The sequence below is a fragment of the Oreochromis niloticus genome, unplaced genomic scaffold (assembly GCF_001858045.2).
Source record: "Oreochromis niloticus isolate F11D_XX unplaced genomic scaffold, O_niloticus_UMD_NMBU tig00006774_pilon, whole genome shotgun sequence".
Taxonomy (NCBI): domain Eukaryota; kingdom Metazoa; phylum Chordata; class Actinopteri; order Cichliformes; family Cichlidae; genus Oreochromis; species Oreochromis niloticus.
The window spans coordinates 203-6562 of NW_020328170.1; the positions used below are offsets into that span (position 1 = coordinate 203).

At 40.4% G+C, this 6360-nt stretch overlaps 1 non-coding gene across 1 annotated transcript; it reads left to right on the plus strand.

Moving 5' to 3' along the window:
* The first annotated feature begins 6004 nt into the window (after window positions 1-6004).
* Window positions 6005-6076, plus strand: trnat-cgu (transfer RNA threonine (anticodon CGU)). The gene has a single exon. It is a non-coding gene; the product is annotated as a tRNA-Thr (tRNA).
* Window positions 6077-6360: the final 284 nt, after the last annotated feature.

Genomic DNA, 6360 nt, shown 5'->3' on the forward strand with positions numbered 1-6360 from the left:
ACAACCTGTGATCTGACGTGTGCACTTGCGTGTCTCTCAGGCAACAGACCGACCAATGGGAATGATCTGGCTGGATGTGGCAAGTCTGAGACCATTTGACCTGGTGATTCCATTCACCATCCAGAAAGGAGAGGTCACAGGTAACAAGTCTACTTAATAAACAGATAGTTTGAGCATAATGATGTGTGTGTGTCATTGTTTTGTCCTCTGCTTTAGGTGAGGTCCGAATGGCATCAGGCAAAGTTGCTAAGCTTGACATCACAGACAACAACGATGGCACAGTTGCTGACAAGTACGCTCCCACAGAGGCCGGTCTGCATGAGATGGATATCAAATACGATGGCACCCACATCCCAGGTATCTGCATATGGTCAGGAGAAATGCGTGGGAATGAAGTGCATGGAGAAAATAGTTTGGAAGGAAGTCACTAACCGCTCTTTTTCTGTCTGTCAACAGGAAGTCCCTTGCAGTTCTACATGGATTGCATGAACGGTGCCTATGGCCCTGGCCTTATCCACGATCCATCTGGAGATGTTCCAAGACTACATGCCTGGAAACATTCTGCCCGAAACCCACTGCTTCACCCCTCCCCTGCAGCTGAGCCACAAACCTGCTGAAAACTGCTGTTCACAAACGCTGTCCATCTAATCTGACTGGGCTGGAGCTGTTTTGCAAAGAAGAATGGGCAAGAATTTCAGTCTCTAGATGTGCAAAGCTGGTAGAGACATACCCTAAAAGACTGGCAGCTGTAATTGCAGCAAAAGGTGGTTCTACAAAGTATTGACTCAGGGGGCTGAATAATTACGCACACCCCACATTTCAGTTATTTATTTGTAAAAAATGTTTGGAATCATGTATGATTTTCGTTCCACTTCTCACGTGTGCACCACTCTGTATTGGTCTTTCACGTGGAATTCCAATAAAATTGATTCATGTTTGTGGCTGTAATGTGACAAAATGTGGAAAAGTTCAAGGGGCCGAATACTTTCGCAAGCCACTGTATAATATTGACAAACCAGCACTGGTATTGGTATCAGATCGATACTAGCTTTGTTTCTCTCTTCAGTCTGTCTGTAGACCACTGAACTGTATAAATGATTTTTTGGAATGAAAAAATCGTTAACTTTCCTTTTCCCTGGGGCTTTGCATCAGTCGCCTCCTCCCAGCCTCATATTTCTGACAGTGTAATCAAACAGGTGCTTTGGTTTCATCTTCTCCACAACTGTATTTCCCCTCATGGTGGCTTCTTATCATAAGTAATGTGCCAAAACGTTATTACTTGCATGGGCTCACAGTGGGTAGTTGTGGGCGGGAGTGTGTGAGCAGGGCAAACCCACGCTTAACCTCCACAGGGCAACAGAAGTTTTGACCTTTGATGTCCCTATATGGGCCCAGATGGACAAAATTATTCTGGATGGGTTTTCTAAAACCTGTAGTGGTCCAGTTCTTTAACCTGAGCCCCAAAGGGTTTTCTGAGCTTCCTGCTCGAAAATGAAATGCCCCAAATTAATTGAGTGCAATTACAAACTCTGTGTATACAATCGTGGTATCAAAAGAAAGCTAACACTTGTGAAATGTCATCAGAGGTGTAAATATTGCAGCAGATATTACTGTGTCAAAGTTACTGAGACTGGAACACAGAAAAAGTGAGTAGATTTTATTCCCGCCAAATTTTTTATTTATTTTTTTAACATATAACCCTTTTAAAAACATGCTTCAGTTCACATTTCACAACAAACAAAGAAACAAACAACCTTTATTTGTCACATACACAATCATACAGGGTACAACATGTAGTGAAATGCTTGTGTCTGAGCTGCAGACCTTTAATTCCCGAAATTCAGTATAAACATCATCTGTGCAAAGTTTTATGTTTCTAAAGTGAAACCGTGAAAAATTACAGCACTGCCAACACATAAATATCCAGACGTTGAACAAAAAGGCCCAATTTTGCACACATTGAACACCATGTCAGTTGAATTTTTTAGGTATTAAACAGCAGAAATTATTTAATTTTATTAACAGGCCTAAAAATACTTTTTGAGCCAATATTTTTTTCTTTTTTACTTTTTTAAGTTGAACAACTAAACAACAAATATACATAATAATGCAGTTATAGAAAGGGCAGGAAAAATGTCACAGCTTGCAGTATCTTTTACAACTCATGTATACAAATACAAGTCGGTAAACAAAAAAGGAATACATTAGGAGAAAAAAAACAAAAAAAATGATTAAGAAAGAAAAAAGGGTGCTCGAGGTATAAATAACGTATAAATCAAGTGAAACATTTGACACAGCTCCTGTGTTTTACATGCTTTGGAATTTGTGCTGTTCTTTAGATTCTCTAGATAACTGTGGTGGTTTTTGTGGTCTTCTTTTGCGGCTCTTTCAGTGAATTTTAGTCAGAGCGCGGTGAAGCTTGGTGTTTGGAATCGGTGATAGCTCTGGAAGATAACCAGCCTTTCTTTATCCGGTTACATGAGGTCTGATGAATTTGTGGTTCAGTTTTGTTTGTTTAGTGGACTTGTGTGCATTTACGTAACTGCTCTTTTAATCATGGCTTGTTTTCGTTGTGTTTGGTGGTTGTAGAAATGGTTTATATGAGATTTTAGCGGAGATGTGCCCACAGAGTGAATGTAAAATGCAAATGATGCAGTAGAAACAGTCTACGTCATTTCCTGGATGCTGTACGAAAAGTAGCGGTAAGAAATCGAAGGCGTGACCGTTATGATTTTGAATATAATATCTGTGTGTGCGCTGAGTAAGTACTGAGTAAGTACTTTCAAGGCATAGAAATGACTCAAAATATTTATAACACTGTCTTTGCTCACTTATAGATCGTTAGACACACAGATAACATTGCATGTGCATGTGGTGTTTGAAGTACTTTCAAGTACAGATGAGATAACACCTTATCATATTATCATCGTCAGAAGTGAGCATATACGCACGCACTCTTATCTCTTCTATGTAAAGTTTTGAATATACCTATAATCCAGGTAACCTTTGATAACAGCGCACTAATACTATTAGCTTAATCTAAGATATGGGTGTCGGAATAGGTGTTCTCCCACTTATTGCGCTACCATGAAGTGAGGGGTACAAGTTAAACTGTCCAGGGTTAACATAGAAAGACAATCATCCACACTCACATTCACACCTGCGGTCAGTTTAGAATCCGAAAAACGATGTGGGCTTCATAGATAATTGGCAAACCTTCTGGAGGAAACCTGGTCTTGTTAGGAGAGACGGCATCCATCCCACTTTGGATGGAGCAGCTCTCATTTCTAGAAATATGGACCAATTTATTAAACCCCCAAAAATATGACTATCCAGAGTTGGGACCAGGAAGGAGAGTTGCAGTCTTACACGCCTCTCTGCAGCTTCTCTCCTCCTGCTACCCCCCAAAAACCCATCTCCATTGAGACTGTGTCAGCTCCCAAACAGACAAAAACAAACTTGGTGTTAAGACACCAATTTGGCAATTTGGGGGCACGGTCATTCTCTACACATGTTCAGATGCATCTATGCTTCTATGGAAACTGTTCTTATGGCGAGAGGTTCTGGTGCGAATGGACCGGAGCCTCCTGCCTGAGGGGAGCAGGTCAAACAGACTGTGTCCAGGGTGAGAAGGGTCAGCTGTGATCCGAGCTGCACGCCCCAGTGTCCTGGAGGTGTACAGGTCCTGCAGAGATGGGAGTTTGCAGCCAATCACCTTCTCAGCAGAGCGCACAACACGCTGAAGTCTCTGTTTGTCCCTGATAGTGGCTCCAGCGTACCACACGGTGATGGAGGAGGTGAGGATGGAGTCGATGATTGCAGTGTAGAACTGCATCATCATCCGTGTTGGCAGGTTGAATTTCTTCAGCTGCCTCAGGAAGTACATCCTCTGCTACGGCATCATGCCCTTGGACTCATTTTTACAACTTTTTAGTAGGAAAAAAAGAGGAATTTTAATTAAAAAATGTTTGACATTTGTGAAAATGTAATTTTTCCTGTATTCATTTTTTTTGTTATTGGTTTTTTTTTTTACATTTGTTTTGGTTTTTATTGCCTTTTGAGTCAAAAGTCTCCAGATGCAGATGCTTGGTTTCCTGGTATTTCAAGACATTAATGCAATGGAGAGGGATTTAAAAAAGAAAGAAAGAAAAGAAACAGTGGAAAGTGAATCTCACATGAAGCGGAGGAGCTCAGAGTTCTCTCATTAGTCTAAATATCTTCGGAAGTGAGTGCAGATAGTAGTGGGAACATTTACTCAAGTACTTAAAATACATAAAGTCTGTGTTTCAGGTAGGTGTTTCCATGTTATACTAGATTCTGCTGTACTATGTTTTGGGTATAAATATTGTTTTTTCAGCTCACTGACACTTATTTTAAAGCTTTAGTTGTTTTTGTATTATAGCTCAATAAGGGCAATAACTATGTTACTAATTACAAAAAGTTGGCACACTGTACAATGTAAACAAACAGAATGTATATGTATATTATAGCACCAAATCACAGTAACAATCACCTCAAGCTGCTTTATGTTGTAAGGCAAAGACCCTACAGTAACAATAAAAAACAAACAAACCCAAAAACCCAACAATAATCATATGACGCTCTTTGAGCAAGCACTTGGTGATAGTGGAAAGGGAAAACTCCCCTTTAACAGGAAGAAACCAGGCTTGGAGGGTGAGGGTGGTGGTGCTATGATGATTGTAAGACGAGCATGACCTGTGCACAGTGCAAGAAATGTGTGTGTGGGTGTGTGCGTGCATGAGTATGCACACACTCATCCATGTGTACACTTGTGCAGACAAGAAACTTGACTGTTGGACAACAACTGTTCCATGTTCTGATTATTTGAGCGATGTCATTATTTTCTGTTTCACAAATATGTACACCCCCCCCCCCCAAAACAAACAAACAAACAAACAAACAAAAAGAACAAGTACATAAAGACTCACACAAAAAATAAAGCAGAAGAAAACCCTTCTTCAACTCTGCCGTGGCCGGTCCCAAGCCTGGATAAGGAAAGACGAAGGGTGAGTGAAAGGGATGTCTAGGGTCACAAAAATCAACATGACTCATTCTAAAGGGCACAGACGTGCACCCAAAATTAGAAAACAATTGGATGAAAGATTTTGAAGATTCACTAAATCTGTCATCACCAAAAACCAATAGGGTGTCAGTAATCTTGAAAAGATTTGAATGCAAACTTTCCAAGATACATTTATTCTACAATAAAAGTTTGGCCTGATGGCGGTGCTGGGGTTCTACAGTGTGGCCTGGTGGCCAAGTGGCAAGGTGTTAGTGTTGTAAACTGAAGATCTTGGATTCAATACCCATCTATACCTTTAATACAAGCTGACAAGGGAAACAAAAAGTCCCTTTCTGTACTAGACACTAGCTGTAAGAAACAACAGTCCGTCCAGGAGCAATGTTCTCCCGAAAGTCTGTTCTGGGCATCTTTTTCACTCATCAAAGTGACTTCTTCAGTTTCACCTGACTGCAGGTTTCCACAGCCTTATAAAGAGTACATCTGCATAATGTCAGAAATTATACACAAGCATAAAAATAACAGTCCACTCAAGTTTTACAAAACACCATTGCTTATTGAGTAATAGAGCGTTATATACTGTTTATGATTTAACACCACCATGATGGTTTGTGGAGCATTGTGGAGTGAAATGTCACTGCTAAAGCTTGGCTGAAACTGGGTGATAGTAATTCTAACAGAATAATGCCGGTGTTGACCAGATGCACTATAAATGTGGCAACACTTTACAAGCTTGCAACATTTTTTCATGCTTTCCTTGGAATGATGTTCGCATTTGGCAATCTTTCTCTGGGTTTTTGGAATATTGGAGAATGTTGCTTTTGAATGGACTGATTCTTATGCAGTGATTCTCTACTTTGAGCACTCAAACCAACTAAGATGACAAACATGTTCATCAATTCATTTAATTGAACAATTCAAGAGGAATATGATGTTACGGTATGGACAAAGCTCAGCCTGTGTGGCATAGTGGCCAAGTGGCAAGGCATTGGTCTCGTCTGCCAAAGCTCATGGGTTCAATCCCCATCTGTGCCTTTAGTACAGTGATTAAAAACCTGTTTGATTCTGTACTTGCTGATCACGTTGCTTTAAGTAGGGGAAACACTCTGCTCCCAATAACCAGAAACACTGAACAGAACTTTAGACATGACTCTGGTGCAACAACATCACTGTTGTTGGCGCTTTACTCAGTGTGAGTATCAGTTTCCTTTACTCACAGGTTAAATATTTAACAGAATATAACATACGTTGTGAAGAGTCAAAGTGGACGATCCAAACAGGATATCTGACAACAGGAGACATTCGCAAAAGCATATTTA